The following is a 13,778-nucleotide window of genomic DNA, read 5'->3' as shown; positions in this document are numbered from 1 at the left end:
TACGTGACGGGTGTGACGTTAGGAAAACATTAGGCAGCATGGAAAGATTCTGTATGGGACCACCCAACCCAAACGAGTACTATGTGACGTGCTGCCCGGCAAGTATTCACCGAAGCAGGCCGGTTAGCTCAATCGGTAGAGCATGAGACTCTAAATCTCAGTGTCGTTGGTTCGAGCCCCACACTGGGTGGAACGGAATTTTGTTCCACTGCATATGTAAATTACCGTTTTTCTGATTAACGTGATGTAATGGAAGTAGCAACTTTACACTTTGCCTACGTCTCTGTCAGTCGCAAGGAAACTGTATTTGAAGGTGAAGGTGATTTTGTAGACATGTGTGACAGACATGTTCTGAAATGCAAGTGTTGTGGTTTGGGGAGAACATCGGTTACGTGTCAGATGTGTAGCCAAGCAGTAAGGGGTCGCCATAGCTGCAAATATTAGTCGGGAATATGAAGTGTTGTCAGCTGAAGTCTGATGATCCAGACGACCGTAAGTACGAAGTACGTAAAAGTGCCGTTGGGCCGCGCCTCTTTAGCTCAGTGCTAGAGCACTGGACTAGTAAACCAAGGGTCGTGAGTTCCATCCTCAAAGGAAAAAGTCGAATTCTGGAAATCAGTTGCGCGTCGTGGCCGTATAGCCAATAGTATCTGTGATGACGAACAATTAGCGACATGCCTTTTATTAAGAATTACTCTCAGGTGTGATTAAGGCGAATGGCGCAGATAAAGCCTTTGCCAAAGCGGTACAGCATAAGGTGGGACGAGGCAGTCTGAATTACATTTTATAGATGTATTTCTCACATATGTCAGAGCCTCTCGCGGTCGTCGTCGTAGTCGTCGTCGTCGTCGTCGTCGTCGCCGCCTCCGCTTCTGCAGAAGTAGCAAATTGCCATCGTGGCAAATGCGGCGAGGCACGACCTGCCTTCGATTCCGTATGCACAAAGTGTGTGGTCTTGTTTCCCAGTCTATATTTGGTCGGTCACGTAAGAGGTTGAATGTAACGAATGGGTGGGAAAGAGCAAGGGCAGCGGCTGTGTAGAACGAAAACACAAATTATCAGGAGTGTGAGCGTTTAGAGATGAGTCATATACAAGTTACACTTTGTCGTCAGTGACGGTGTGGCCTAATGGATAAGGCGTCGGACTTCGGATCTGAAGATTACAGGTTCGAATGCTGTCACGCTCGTGTTATATCAGTTCTGAAAAAGAAACATACCGTTTTAATGTAGCATTTGAGCAATACGAAACCGTCTGAATGTTGCTGTTGACCATTTTCTGCTTGGAGATGCTCTTGAGCTTGAAACACACACTACAAGACCGGTGTTAACTAGCGAAATGGTCGGCAGAGTGCCGTCACCGCGAGTTTCCACTGGCACTTGCACATCTAAAACAACGTCGGAAAGTAACTCGTTCGCCTTTTGAGTCACATCAAGTATGAGTGTTAATTTTGACGCCACTAGCTCTGCAGGTTGTCATGCAATTCCTTTACCTCTCAGAAATGATTATGAAATAAAAGTGAAGTACGTGACGAGTGTGACGTTAGGAAAACATTAGTCAGCATAGAGAGATTCTGTATGGGACCACCCAACCCAAACGAGTACTGTGTGACGTGCATCCCAGCAGGTATTCACCGAAGCAGCCCGGCTAGCTCAGTCGGTAGAGCATGAGTCTCTTAATGTCAGGGTCGTGGGTTCGAGCCCCACGCTGGGCGGAACGGAATTTTGTTCCGCTGCAGATGTAAATTACCGTTTTTCTGATTAACGTGATGTAATGGAAATAGCAACTTTAAACTTTGCCTACGTCTCTGTCAGTCGCAAGGAAACTGTATTTGAAGGTGAAGGTGATTTTGTAGACATGTGTGAAAGACATGTTCTGAAATGCAAGTGTTGTGGTTTGGAGGGGACATCGGTTACGTGTCAGATGTGTAGCCAAGCAGTAATGGGTCGCCATAGCTGCATATATTAGTCGGTAATACGAATTGTTGTCAGCTGAAGTCTGATGATCCAGACGACCGTAAGGACGAAGTACGCAAAAGTACCGCTAGGCCGCGCCCCTTTAGCTCAGTGGTAGAGCACTGGACTAGTAAACCAAGGGTCGTGAGTTCCATCCACAAAGGAAGAAGTCGAATGTTGGAAATCTGTTGCGCGTCGTGGCCGTATAGCAAACAGTATCTGTGATGACGAACAATTAGCGACATGCCTTTTATTAAGAATTACTCTCAGATGTGATTAAGGCGAATGGCGCAGATAAAGCCTTTGCCAAACCGGTTCAGCATAAGGTGGGATGAGGCAGTCTGAATTACATTTTATAGATGTATTTCTCACATATGTCAGAGCTTCTCGCGGTCGTCGTCGCCGCCGCCGCTTCTGCAGAAGTAGCAAATTGCCATCGTGGCAAATGCGGCGAGGCACGCCCTGCCTTCGATTCCGTATGCACAAAGTGTGTGGTCTTGTTTCCCAGGCTATATTTGGTCGGTCACGTAAGAGGTTGAATGTAACGAATGGGTGGGAAAGAGCAAGGGCAGCGGCTGTGTAGAACGAAAACACAAATTATCAGGGGTGTGAGCGTTTCGAGATGAGTCATATACAAGTTACACTTGGTCGTCAGTGACGGTGTTGCCTAATGGATAAGGCGTCGGACTTCGGATCTGAACATTACAGGTTCGAATGCTGTCACGCTCGTGTTATATCAGTTTTGAAAAAGAAACATACCATTTTAATGTAGCATTTGAGCAGTACGAAACCGTGTGAATGTTGCTGTTGACCATTTTCTGCTTGGAGATGCTCTTGAGCTTGAAACACACACTACAAGACCGGTGTTAACTAGCGAAATGGTCGGCAGAGTGCCGTCACCGCGAGTTTCCACTGGCACTTGCACATCTAAAACAACGTCGGAAAGTAACTCGTTCGCCTTTTGAGTCACATCAAGTATGAGTGTTAATTTTGACGCCACTAGCTCTGCAGGTTGTCATGCAATTCCTTTACCTCTCAGAAATGATTATGAAATAAAAGTGAAGTACGTGACGAGTGTGACGTTAGGAAAACATTAGGCAGCATAGAGAGATTCTGTATGGGACCACCCAACCCAAACGAGTACTGTGTGACGTGCATCCCAGCAAGTATTCACCGAAGCAGCCCGGCTAGCTCAGTCGGTAGAGCATGAGTCTCTTAATGTCAGGGTCGTGGGTTCGAGCCCCACGCTGGGCGGAACGGAATTTTGTTCCGCTGCAGATGTAAATTACCGTTTTTCTGATTAACGTGATGTAATGGAAATAGCAACTTTAAACTTTGCCTACGTCTCTGTCAGTCGCAAGGAAACTGTATTTGAAGGTGAAGGTGATTTTGTAGACATGTGTGAAAGACATGTTCTGAAATGCAAGTGTTGTGGTTTGGAGAGGACATCGGTTACGTGTCAGATGTGTAGCCAAGCAGTAATGGGTCGCCATAGCTGCATATATTAGTCGGTAATATGAATTGTTGTCAGCTGAAGTCTGATGATCCAGACGACCGTAAGGACGAATTACGCAAAAGTACCGCTAGGCCGCGCCCCTTTAGCTCAGTGGTAGAGCACTGGACTAGTAAACCAAGGGTCGTGAGTTCCATCCACAAAGGAAGAAGTCGAATTTTGGAAATCAGTTGCGCGTCGTGGCCGTATAGCAAACAGTATCTGTGATGACGAACAATTAGCGACATGCCTTTTATTAAGAATTACTCTCAGATGTGATTAAGGCGAATGGCGCAGATAAAGCCTTTGCCAAACCGGTTCAGCATAAGGTGGGATGAGGCAGTCTGAATTACATTTTATAGATGTATTTCTCACATATGTCAGAGCCTCTCGCGGTCGTCGTCGTAGTCGTCGTCGTCGCCGCCGCCGCTTCTGCAGAAGTAGCAAATTGCCATCGTGGCAAATGCGGCGAGGCACGCCCTGCTTTCGATTCCGTATGCACAAAGTGTGTGGTCTTGTTTCCCAGTCTATATTTGGTCGGTCACGTAAGAGGTTGAATGTAACGAATGGGTGGGAAAGAGCAAGGGCAGCGGCTGTGTAGAACGAAAACACAAATTATCAGGGGTGTGAGCGTTTCGAGATGAGTCATATACAAGTTGCACTTGGTCGTCAGTGACGGTGTGGCCTAATGGATAAGGCGTCGGACTTCGGATGGGAAGATTACAGGTTCGAATGCTGTCACGCTCGTGTTATATCAGTTCTGAAAAAGAAACATACCATTTTAATGTAGCATTTGAGCAGTACGAAACCGTGTGAATGTTGCTGTTGACCATTTTCTGCTTGGAGATGCTCTTGAGCTTGAAACACACACTACAAGACCGGTGTTAACTAGCGAAATGGTCGGCAGAGTGCCGTCACCGCGAGTTTCCACTGGCACTTGCACATCTAAAACAACGTCGGAAAGTAACTCGTTCGCCTTTTGAGTCACATCAAGTATGAGTGTTAATTTTGACGCCACTAGCTCTGCAGGTTGTCATGCAATACCTTACCTCTCAGAAATGATTATGAAATAAAAGTGAAGTACGTGACGAGTGTGACGTTAGGAAAACATTAGGCAGCATAGAGAGATTCTGTATGGGACCACCCAACCCAAACGAGTACTGTGTGACGTGCATCCCAGCAAGTATTCACCGAAGCAGCCCGGCTAGCTCAGTCGGTATAGCATGAGTGTCTTAATGTCAGGGTCGTGGGTTCGAGCCCCACGCTGGGCGGAACGGAATTTTGTTCCGCTGCAGATGTAAATTACCGTTTCTCTGATTAACGTGATGTAATGGAAATAGCAACTTTAAACTTTGCCTACGTCTCTGTCAGTCGCAAGGAAACTGTATTTGAAGGTGAAGGTGATTTTGTAGACATGTGTGAAAGACATGTTCTGAAATGCAAGTGTTGTGGTTTGGAGAGGACATCGGTTACGTGTCAGATGTTTAGCCAAGCAGTAATGGGTCGCCATAGCTGCATATATTAGTCGGTAATGTGAATTGTTGTCAGCTGAAGTCTGATGATCCAGACGACCGTAAGGACGAAGTACGCAAAAGTACCGCTAGGCCGCGCCCCTTTAGCTCAGTGGTAGAGCACTGGACTAGTAAACCAAGGGTCGTGAGTTCCATCCACAAAGGAAGAAGTCGAATTTTGGAAATCAGTTGCGCGTCGTGGCCGTATAGCAAACAGTATCTGTGATGACGAACAATTAGCGACATTCCTTTTATTAAGAATTACTCTCAGATGTGATTAAGGCGAATGGCACAGATAAAGCCTTTGCCAAACCGGTTCAGCATAAGGTGGGATGAGGCAGTCTGAATTACATTTTATAGATGTATTTCTCACATATGTCAGAGCCTCTCGCGCGTCGTCGTCGTCGTCGTCGTCGTCGTCGTCGTCGTCGTCGTCGTCGTCGTCGCCGCCGCTTCTGCAGAAGTAGCAAATGGCCATCGTGGCAAATGCGGCGAGGCACGCCCTGCCTTCGATTCCGTATGCACAAAGTGTGTGGTCTTGTTTCCCAGTCTATATTTGGTCGGTCACGTAAGAGGTTGAATGTAACGAATGGGTGGGAAAGAGCAAGGGCAGCGGCTGTGTAGAACGAAAACACAAATTATCAGGGGTGTGAGAGTTTCGAGATAAGTCTTATACAAGTTGCACTTGGTCGTCAGTGACTGTGTGGCCTAATGGATAGTCAGCCAGCGGCTGCGCTGGAGGTCGGACGTGCCGTGCTGTGTGCTGTGCTGCGTTAGCTCCGCGTGGTAAGTCTCTGCTCTTGCTGCAACGCGTCGCTGTCTATAGTATTTGTGTAGACATGAAAAAGAATTAAGAGATGTCGCAACCGCAACGAAAAGATACTTTGAAATTCACGTTTGATCGCAACTTTGTCCGACCGAGGTCATTTGATGTTGAACAGTGGTTAGAGGATGATGTTAAAATAGGACTTGATGATATTATCGGCATACATTTCTCGATTATGAACAGTGTGGTTTTCGTGAAACTTGCCAGTCCAGAATTGTGTGAAAGGATAGTTCCATCTTATGGTGGCATTCTGAAATTTAAACATGCTGACGGAAATGTTGGGGAGGTTACCGTTGCCCATGCTGGTGTAGGTATTCGGACCGTGCGAGTCTTTGAACTTCCCTTTGAAATTACAAGTGACCAGATAAATGCTGTTATTGCTCCATACGGGAAAGTTTTGAGTAATATTGCCGAACGGTGGTCTGCTGCACACAAATTCCCTGTTTTGAATGGTGTGCGCCAATTAAAAGTCGAATTGCAGAAGCACATTCCGTCGTTTATAAACGTCTGCGGATATAGAGCTGTTGTGATGTATGATGACCAACCGAAAACGTGTGCTGTCTGCAATTTACCAGGCCACGTTCGTGCAGACTGTGTTCAAAGGCGAGTGGCGCAACTGCCTGCCGGCGATGCCGTCAGGCCCCCTGCTATGTCAACGCTGCCCGTGACATATGTCGCCGTAGCGCGCGGTTTTGCAAGTGCCACTGCGCCCCCCGAAGTTACTACGAATACCGACCCACAAGCGACCGACCAACCGACCGACTCAGGTGTAGCATCTGTAGACACTCAACCCTCCTGCGAAGACATATCTGCTCCTGCCCTTGTCGCCGTGGAATCGCCCAATGAGGCAATGGATACGGACGCGACCTCAGTCGCTTCGGGTAGTGCTCCTCTGCATCCTGGAGCTTCTTTAGGAGGTATCAAAAGCGTATCAGGTGCACAGAAAACGGACTCGCAACCAGCCGTTTCTAGTGGTGCTCTTCCGAATCCTGCAGCTGCCTTAGGCACTGACCACAGCCCGTCAAGTGCAATGAAATCAGACCTGACGTCAGTCACTTCGAGTAGTGCTACTTTGCAACCTGAGGCTTCTTCAGGTACCGTCCAAAGTCCACCACGAGACGCATCTCCCAAGAAATCTAAAAAACGGAGGATCGCGCGTCAAGGTGCAGAGCAGACTGCACCACAACTGCGTGAACAGGCGAAGCAAATAGGGGGCAACATACGTCACTCTGCATCTGAGAACTTGCAGTGCAATCAGCAGTCATCTAACGAAGACCCTGTGTCCTTGGATAGCACCTCCGGTTCTGCCAGTTTGCCCTCCGATGACGTAGCAATTACCCGAACCGAAGATAAAAATCACCAGCAAACACCTGAATATAGTGCACCACTTAATGACGAACCGATGACAGGGCTGTCGAATCCGTGGGCAGACGATGTCGACGACACTACAAAGGAGGACGAAATTATGGACACCACAGGAACCGTTACAGTCACCACGATGGCCACACCACGCGATGACGTCGTCTTGAATGTCATCGCCGCGACGGATACTGTCCCAGACACGGAGAAGCCGACTGATCCCTTCCCAAGTCATGAATATTTCTAGTCTGAACGGTTTTACTGACTTGTGTCCACATGTCTCTCGGGTCAGATTTCTTAATGTTTTTTCGAAATGATATGTTGCCAGAGTTTTTCCTAATTACACTCCCGTCTTGGCTAACGTAGTTCCGTTGCAGGCCTATAAGATCGCTACGCTGAACATCAATAAAATTTGTAGCCCATTTAATTTACAAAATTTAAAAGATTTCCTGTATGCAGCTGATGTGGACATTTTGTTTTTACAAGAAGTAACAAACATCGAACTTGACTTCATACAGGGGTATAATGCTATAGTCAATCCTGGAATTGGATGTGATTTGGGTACCGCATTTCTTTTCAAAGAGGGCGTCGTCATTACAGACGTAACAAAACTGCCTAACGGCAGAGGCATTGCCGGCACGCTTTATAACACCAGGATTATTAATGTCTATGCCCCATCTGGTTCTACCAATCGGTGCCAACGAGCACAGTTTTTTAAGGAGGGAATTGTTCCTTTGTTTGGTGTACACTGCACCCATACCATCCTTGGAGGCGACTTTAACAGTGTCATACATGCCAAAGACCAAACTCCGAAATACAACAAATCGCCGGACCTGGAACGTATCGTCACCGACCTCCGTTTAACTGATTCGTGGGAGCAAAAGCACGGCGCGGCACCCGGCTTTACCCACCTCACTAATCATTCAGCGAGCCGGTTGGATCGAATATATGTCTCGCCCAATCTGAAACACCGCATCCTGCAGTCTGAAGTTTGGCCAACCGTTTTTTCGGACCACGCTGCATATATATGCACATTAAATTTGGAACGACAAGGAACCTGTCGATATAAAGGGCCATGGAAACTTAATGATTCACACTTAAAAGATCCTGCCTGTCGAGAAGCCTTTCTCACCACTTGGAGAGCCTGCGAGACCAAACTCAGCTCTTACCACTCGACATTGGATTGGTGGCTCAAATGCGCCAAACCTCAGATCCGGGGATGTTTCATCAACTACTCCCGGGAGAAGAGCTTTTGGCGGAAAAGAACGATAGAATTTTACTTTCATTGTCTCCGAGAACTCTACCTGCAAGGTGCTACAGCTATTGGGAACCATGGGAGAATTAAAAAATTCCAGGCAAAAATACTGACATTAAGGCGACAACAGCTTGAAGGATACCAAATAAGGTCAAGAGCAGAGACTGTGGCGCAAAAAGAAGCCACTTCGATATATCATGTGATTCGTGAAACTAAACGAGGATTCCGCAAAATACTGACGGAGCTTAAAACTGATAATGGAACCACCTTGACAATGCACAACGACATAAAAGCAGAAATACTAACCCATTTCGACAACTTGTTTTCACATAAAGAGGTAGACGAAAAAGCACAGGACGATTTACTGACCCACCTGCAAGGACGCGTTGGTAACGCGTACGCGGAAGCTCTAATAGCGGAGGCGACCGAAGACGATGTACACTATGCTGTCTATCAAAGTGCAAAAAATAAATCCCCTGGAGCTGACGGCATACCAGCAGAATTTTATCAAGTCTTCTGGGAACATATAAAACATAGAATTACATGCATCTGTAATGAACTTCTGAACCTCAATAAGGAGATACCGAAAGATTTTCGTGAAGGTATGATAGTGTTAATCGCAAAAAAATCGGCTGGCAAGAAAATTGGAAATTTGAGATCAATCACTCTGCTGAACAGTGACTATAAAATTTTTTCGCGGCTCTTAGCCCACAGACTTAAAAATGTAATGGCCAGCGTCACCGGCCCATATCAGTCTAGCGTGGGCAAAGATAGGAAAATTCAGCAGACGCTGTCCGACTACCGCGACATAATTTCAATAGCAGAAGTATGTCGACTAAAATGTGCCATCGTGTCGTTAGATTTCGATAAAGCCTTCGACAGGATCAGCCACTCCTACCTCCTGAAAACGATGGGCGCAATGGGTTTTCCGCCGAGATTCGTCGACCTCATACGACGTTTGGTAACGAATAACTCCTCCAGAATCATCATAAATGGACAGCCTAGCCGGCCAGTCGAGATCGCATGTTCCGTCAGGCAAGGTTGTCCGTTGTCCATGGCACTTTCTGCCATGGCCATCGAACCTTTGCTCGCTACCTTGACTCAGCGGTTACAAGGATTGCAAATACGAGGAAACAAAATAATATGTAAAGCTTATGCGGACGATGTTGGGTTTCTCGTTATGAATGTAGCGGAAGTCGAGACGGCAATGCACATAATAGAAAAATACGAACGAGCGTCAGCCGCGAGGTTAAACAAAACCAAGTCCGGCATATTCAATATCGGATGTGGCATTGGCATGCGCACACACGGTCAGTTACGTGAGCTAACAGCCTTGAAGTGTCTCGGCATTGATTTCCGAAAAAATATACGTCAAACTATTGCGGCCAACTATAGACAAGTACTAACTACCATACGAGCTAGTGTACGGACACATAGTATTCGACAATTAAATGAAATTCAGAGAGTGTCTTTAGCGAACGTCTCTATTACTTCCAAAGTCAATTATGTCGCCCAGATACTGCCAATACCCGCCCGCATCGCCAAACAAATTATGTCAGCAATAGGCTATTTTGTGAGCCGTGGCCACATATTTAAAATCCAGTATGACACTCTGACGCTCGCCACTAATAATGGCGGCTTAAACTTAACGAATGTTACTAAAAAGTCGCAGGCTCTGTACATCTCCAATACATTTCAACAATGGAGACAATCCGGCAGCTGTATCGCCGCGCACTTGCTATCTGAAATAGCTCCAGATGACCTCTCTCCACCCATTAATGTGCAGCACATACCGAGCGGACTTTACCATTTACGATGGTTTTTAATAGAATATAGCTACCTACGTTCAAGAATTCCGGAAAAAGACATGACAAACGTAAAAGAAATATATGGCAAATTGATGGGAGAAAAGAAGAACAACAAAATAGAACAAAACTATCCATGTTCTAACTGGAAAGTGATATGGGCAAATATTCATAACCGTAACTTAGCTACTCATCTGAAAGCAACATGGTACTTTGTTGTAAATAGGAAAGTTGCAACAAACTCGAAACTTCATTCGATCCACTTAGCGGATTCGCCTTTGTGTGCAACGTGTAGTTTAATTGATAACGAAGAACATCGTTTCGTGTGCGACAAGGTTAAAGATATCTGGCTGAATGTCCGACGAAAGCTGTCACTCATCCTTCGAACGTCACCTAACGCTATAACGCCTGCGGACTTTTTGACACCGGATAATGTACCCTTTCCTAACACGAAACGCAACGCAGTCAATTGGCTGAAAGCGGCAACGGTCCATTACCTCTTCACGAAGGAAGAGAAAAGCCAAGAGGATTTTTGGATCTCTCTGCTAACTGAGCATCACATGTTACTGAAGACTAGTAAATATAAAGAAACATACGCAAATTTTTTAATCAAGACCTTGATGTAAAAGAATTAACAAGAAATATCTGCGGACACAGAAGACAAACGTAAGAGAGTGTTCACCACTACTAACTTACTTAACAATCGTGAAAAAAAAAAAAAAAAATTATTTTAGTTTTTACCGGAATTTCCGTTCTTTGAGTTCAACGTTTATTAATTTATTTTTCAAGAAGCCATTATAAATAGTTGCTTCTTACCGAATATGGTTTGTTTTTTAAGCATTTTCAGAGAGAAGAGGCAGTTTCGAAATGCCCTCTGACGTTTCTTTGTCAAGGAAGACTATTTGCTTTAAGTGTGACAACAAAAAACAGCGATGAAGAAGGAAACAAACTGAACATAACTTCTGTTTCTACCTACTGAAGACTTCATTCTTTTTTCACATTATCAATAAGCCCAAAGAAGGGGTACATTAGTTTCTCCACGATAAAGGGATTAACTTCGTCTCATCAGTTTATGGTAATGTACATGGCGTGAGAAGCCGACGCCGATGAAGGCGAATTATGGAGAGCGCAAGGATGGGCTAAAAGGGGTGATGGGAGGCCCAAAAAAAAAAAAAAAAAAAAAAAAATGGATAAGGCGTCGGACTTCGGATCTGAAGATTACAGGTTCGAATGCTGTCACGCTCGTGTTTTATCAGTTCTGAAAAAGAAACATACCGTTTTAATGTAGCATTTGAGCAGTACGAAACCGTCTGAATGTTGCTGTTGACCATTTTCTGCTTGGAGATGCTCTTGAGCTTGAAACACACACTACAAGACCGGTGTTAACTAGCGAAATGGTCGGCAGAGTGCCGTCACCGCGAGTTTCCACTGGCACTTGCACATCTAAAACAACGTCGGAAAGTAACTCGTTCGCCTTTTGAGTCACATCAAGTATGAGTGTTAATTTTGACGCCACTAGCTCTGCAGGTTGTCATGCAATTCCTTTACCTCTCAGAAATGATCATGAAATAAAAGTGAAGTACGTGACGAGTGTGACGTTAGGAAAACATTAGGCAGCATGGAGAGATTCTGTATGGGACCACCCAACCCAAACGAGTACTGTGTGACATGCTACCTGGCAATTATTCATCGAAGCAGCCTGGGTAGCTCAGTCGCTAGAGCATGAGACTCTTAATCTCACTGTCGTGGGTTCGAGTAGCACGCTGGGCGGAACAGAATTTTCTTCCGCTGCAGATGTAAATTACCGTTTTTCTGATTAACGTCATGTAATGGAAATAGCAACTTTAAACATTGCCTACGTCTCTGTCTGTCACAGGGAAACTGTATTTGAAGGTGAAGGTGATTTTGTAGACATGTGTGAAAGACATGTTCTGAAATGCAAGTGTTGTTGTTTGGAGAGGACATCGGTTACGTGTCAGATGTGTAGCCAAGCAGTAATGGGTCGCCATAGCTGCAAATATTAGTCGGTAATATGAAGTGTTGTCAGCTGAAGTCTGATGATCCAGACGACCGTAAGGACGAAGTACGCAAAAGTACCGCTAGGCCGCGCCTCTTTAGCTCAGTGGTAGAGCACTGGTATAGTAAACAAAGGGTCGTGAGTTCCACCCTCAAAACAATTAGCGACATGCCTTTTATTAAGAATTACTCTCAGATGTGATTAAGGCGAATGGAGCAGATAAAGCCTTTGCCAAAGCGGTACACCATAAGGTGGGACGAGGCAGTCTGAATTACATTTTATAGATGTATTTCCCACATATGTCAGAGTCTCTCGCGGTCCTCGTCGTCGTCGTCGTCGTCGTCGTCGTCGCCGCCGCCGCCGCTTCTGCAGAAGTAGCAAATGGCCACCATAGCAAATGCGGCGAGGGACGCCCTGCCTTCGATTCCGTATGCACAAAGTGTGTGGTCTTGTTTCCCAGTCTATATTTGGTCGGTCACGTAAGAGGTTGAATGTAACGAATGGGTGGGAAATAGCAAGGGGCAGCGGCTGTGTAGATCGAAAACACGTAACATCAGGGGTGTGAGCGTTTCGAGATGAGTCATAACTAAGTTTGCACTTGGTCGTCAGTAACTGTGTGTGGCCAAATGGATAAGGCGTCGGACTTCGGATCTGAAGATTACAGGTTCGAATGCTGTCACGCTCGTGTTTTATCAGTTCTGAAAAAGAAACATATCGTTTTAATGTAGCAATTGAGCAGTACGAAACCGTCTGAATGTTGCTGTTGACCATTTTCTGCTTGGAGATGCTCTTGAGCTTGAAACACACACAACAAGACCGGTGAAAACTAGCGAAATGGTCGGCAGAGTGCCGTCACCGCGAGTGTTCACTGGCACTTGCACATCTATAACAACGTCGGAGAGTAACTCGTTCGCCTTTTGAGTCACATCAAGTATGAGTGTTAATTTTGACGCCACTAGCTCTGCAGGTTGTCATGCAATTCCTTTACCTCTCAGAAACGATTATGAAATAAAAGTGAAGTACGTGACGAGTGTGGCGTTAGGAAAACATTAGGCAGCATGGAGAGATTCTGCATGGGACCACCCAACCCAAACGAGTAATGTGTGTCGTGCTACCCGGCAAGTATTTACCGAAGCAGCCCAGCTAGCTCAGTCAGTAGAGCATGAGACTCTTAATCTCACGGTCGTGGGTTCGAGCCCCACGCTGGGCGGAACGGAATTTTGTTCCGCTGCAGATGTAAATTACCGTTTTTCTGATTAACGTGATGTAATGGAAATAGCAACTTTAAACTTTGCCTACGTCTCTGTCAGTCGCAAGGAAACTGTATTTGAAGGTGAAGGTGATTTTGTAGACATGTGTGAAAGACATGTTCTGAAATGCAAGTGTTGTTGTTTGGAGAGCACATCGGTTACGTCTCAGATGTGTAGCCAAGCAGTAATGGGTCGCCATAGCTGCAAATATTAGTCGGTAATCTGAAGTGTTGTCAGCTGAAGTCTGATGATCCAGACGACCGTAAGGACGAAGTACGCATAAGTACCACTAGGCCGCGACTCTTTAGCT

General features: G+C 45.8%; 4 non-coding genes across 4 annotated transcripts; all 4 read left to right on the top strand.

Annotated features, from left to right (window-relative positions):
- The first annotated feature begins 1,639 nt into the window (after positions 1-1,639).
- Positions 1,640-1,712, top strand: Trnak-cuu (transfer RNA lysine (anticodon CUU)). Its single transcript has one exon. It is a non-coding gene; the product is annotated as a tRNA-Lys (tRNA).
- Positions 1,713-3,134: 1,422 nt separating this feature from the next.
- Positions 3,135-3,207, top strand: Trnak-cuu (transfer RNA lysine (anticodon CUU)). Its single transcript has one exon. It is a non-coding gene; the product is annotated as a tRNA-Lys (tRNA).
- Positions 3,208-4,643: 1,436 nt separating this feature from the next.
- Trnak-cuu (transfer RNA lysine (anticodon CUU)) lies at positions 4,644-4,716 on the top strand. Its single transcript has one exon. It is a non-coding gene; the product is annotated as a tRNA-Lys (tRNA).
- An 8,639-nt stretch (positions 4,717-13,355) lies between these two features.
- Trnak-cuu (transfer RNA lysine (anticodon CUU)) lies at positions 13,356-13,428 on the top strand. The gene has a single exon. It is a non-coding gene; the product is annotated as a tRNA-Lys (tRNA).
- The last annotated feature ends 350 nt before the right edge of the window (positions 13,429-13,778 follow it).

The sequence above is a fragment of the Schistocerca gregaria genome, chromosome 8 (assembly GCF_023897955.1).
Source record: "Schistocerca gregaria isolate iqSchGreg1 chromosome 8, iqSchGreg1.2, whole genome shotgun sequence".
NCBI lineage: Eukaryota > Metazoa > Arthropoda > Insecta > Orthoptera > Acrididae > Schistocerca > Schistocerca gregaria.
This window is presented reverse-complemented; position numbering and strand designations above follow the sequence as displayed.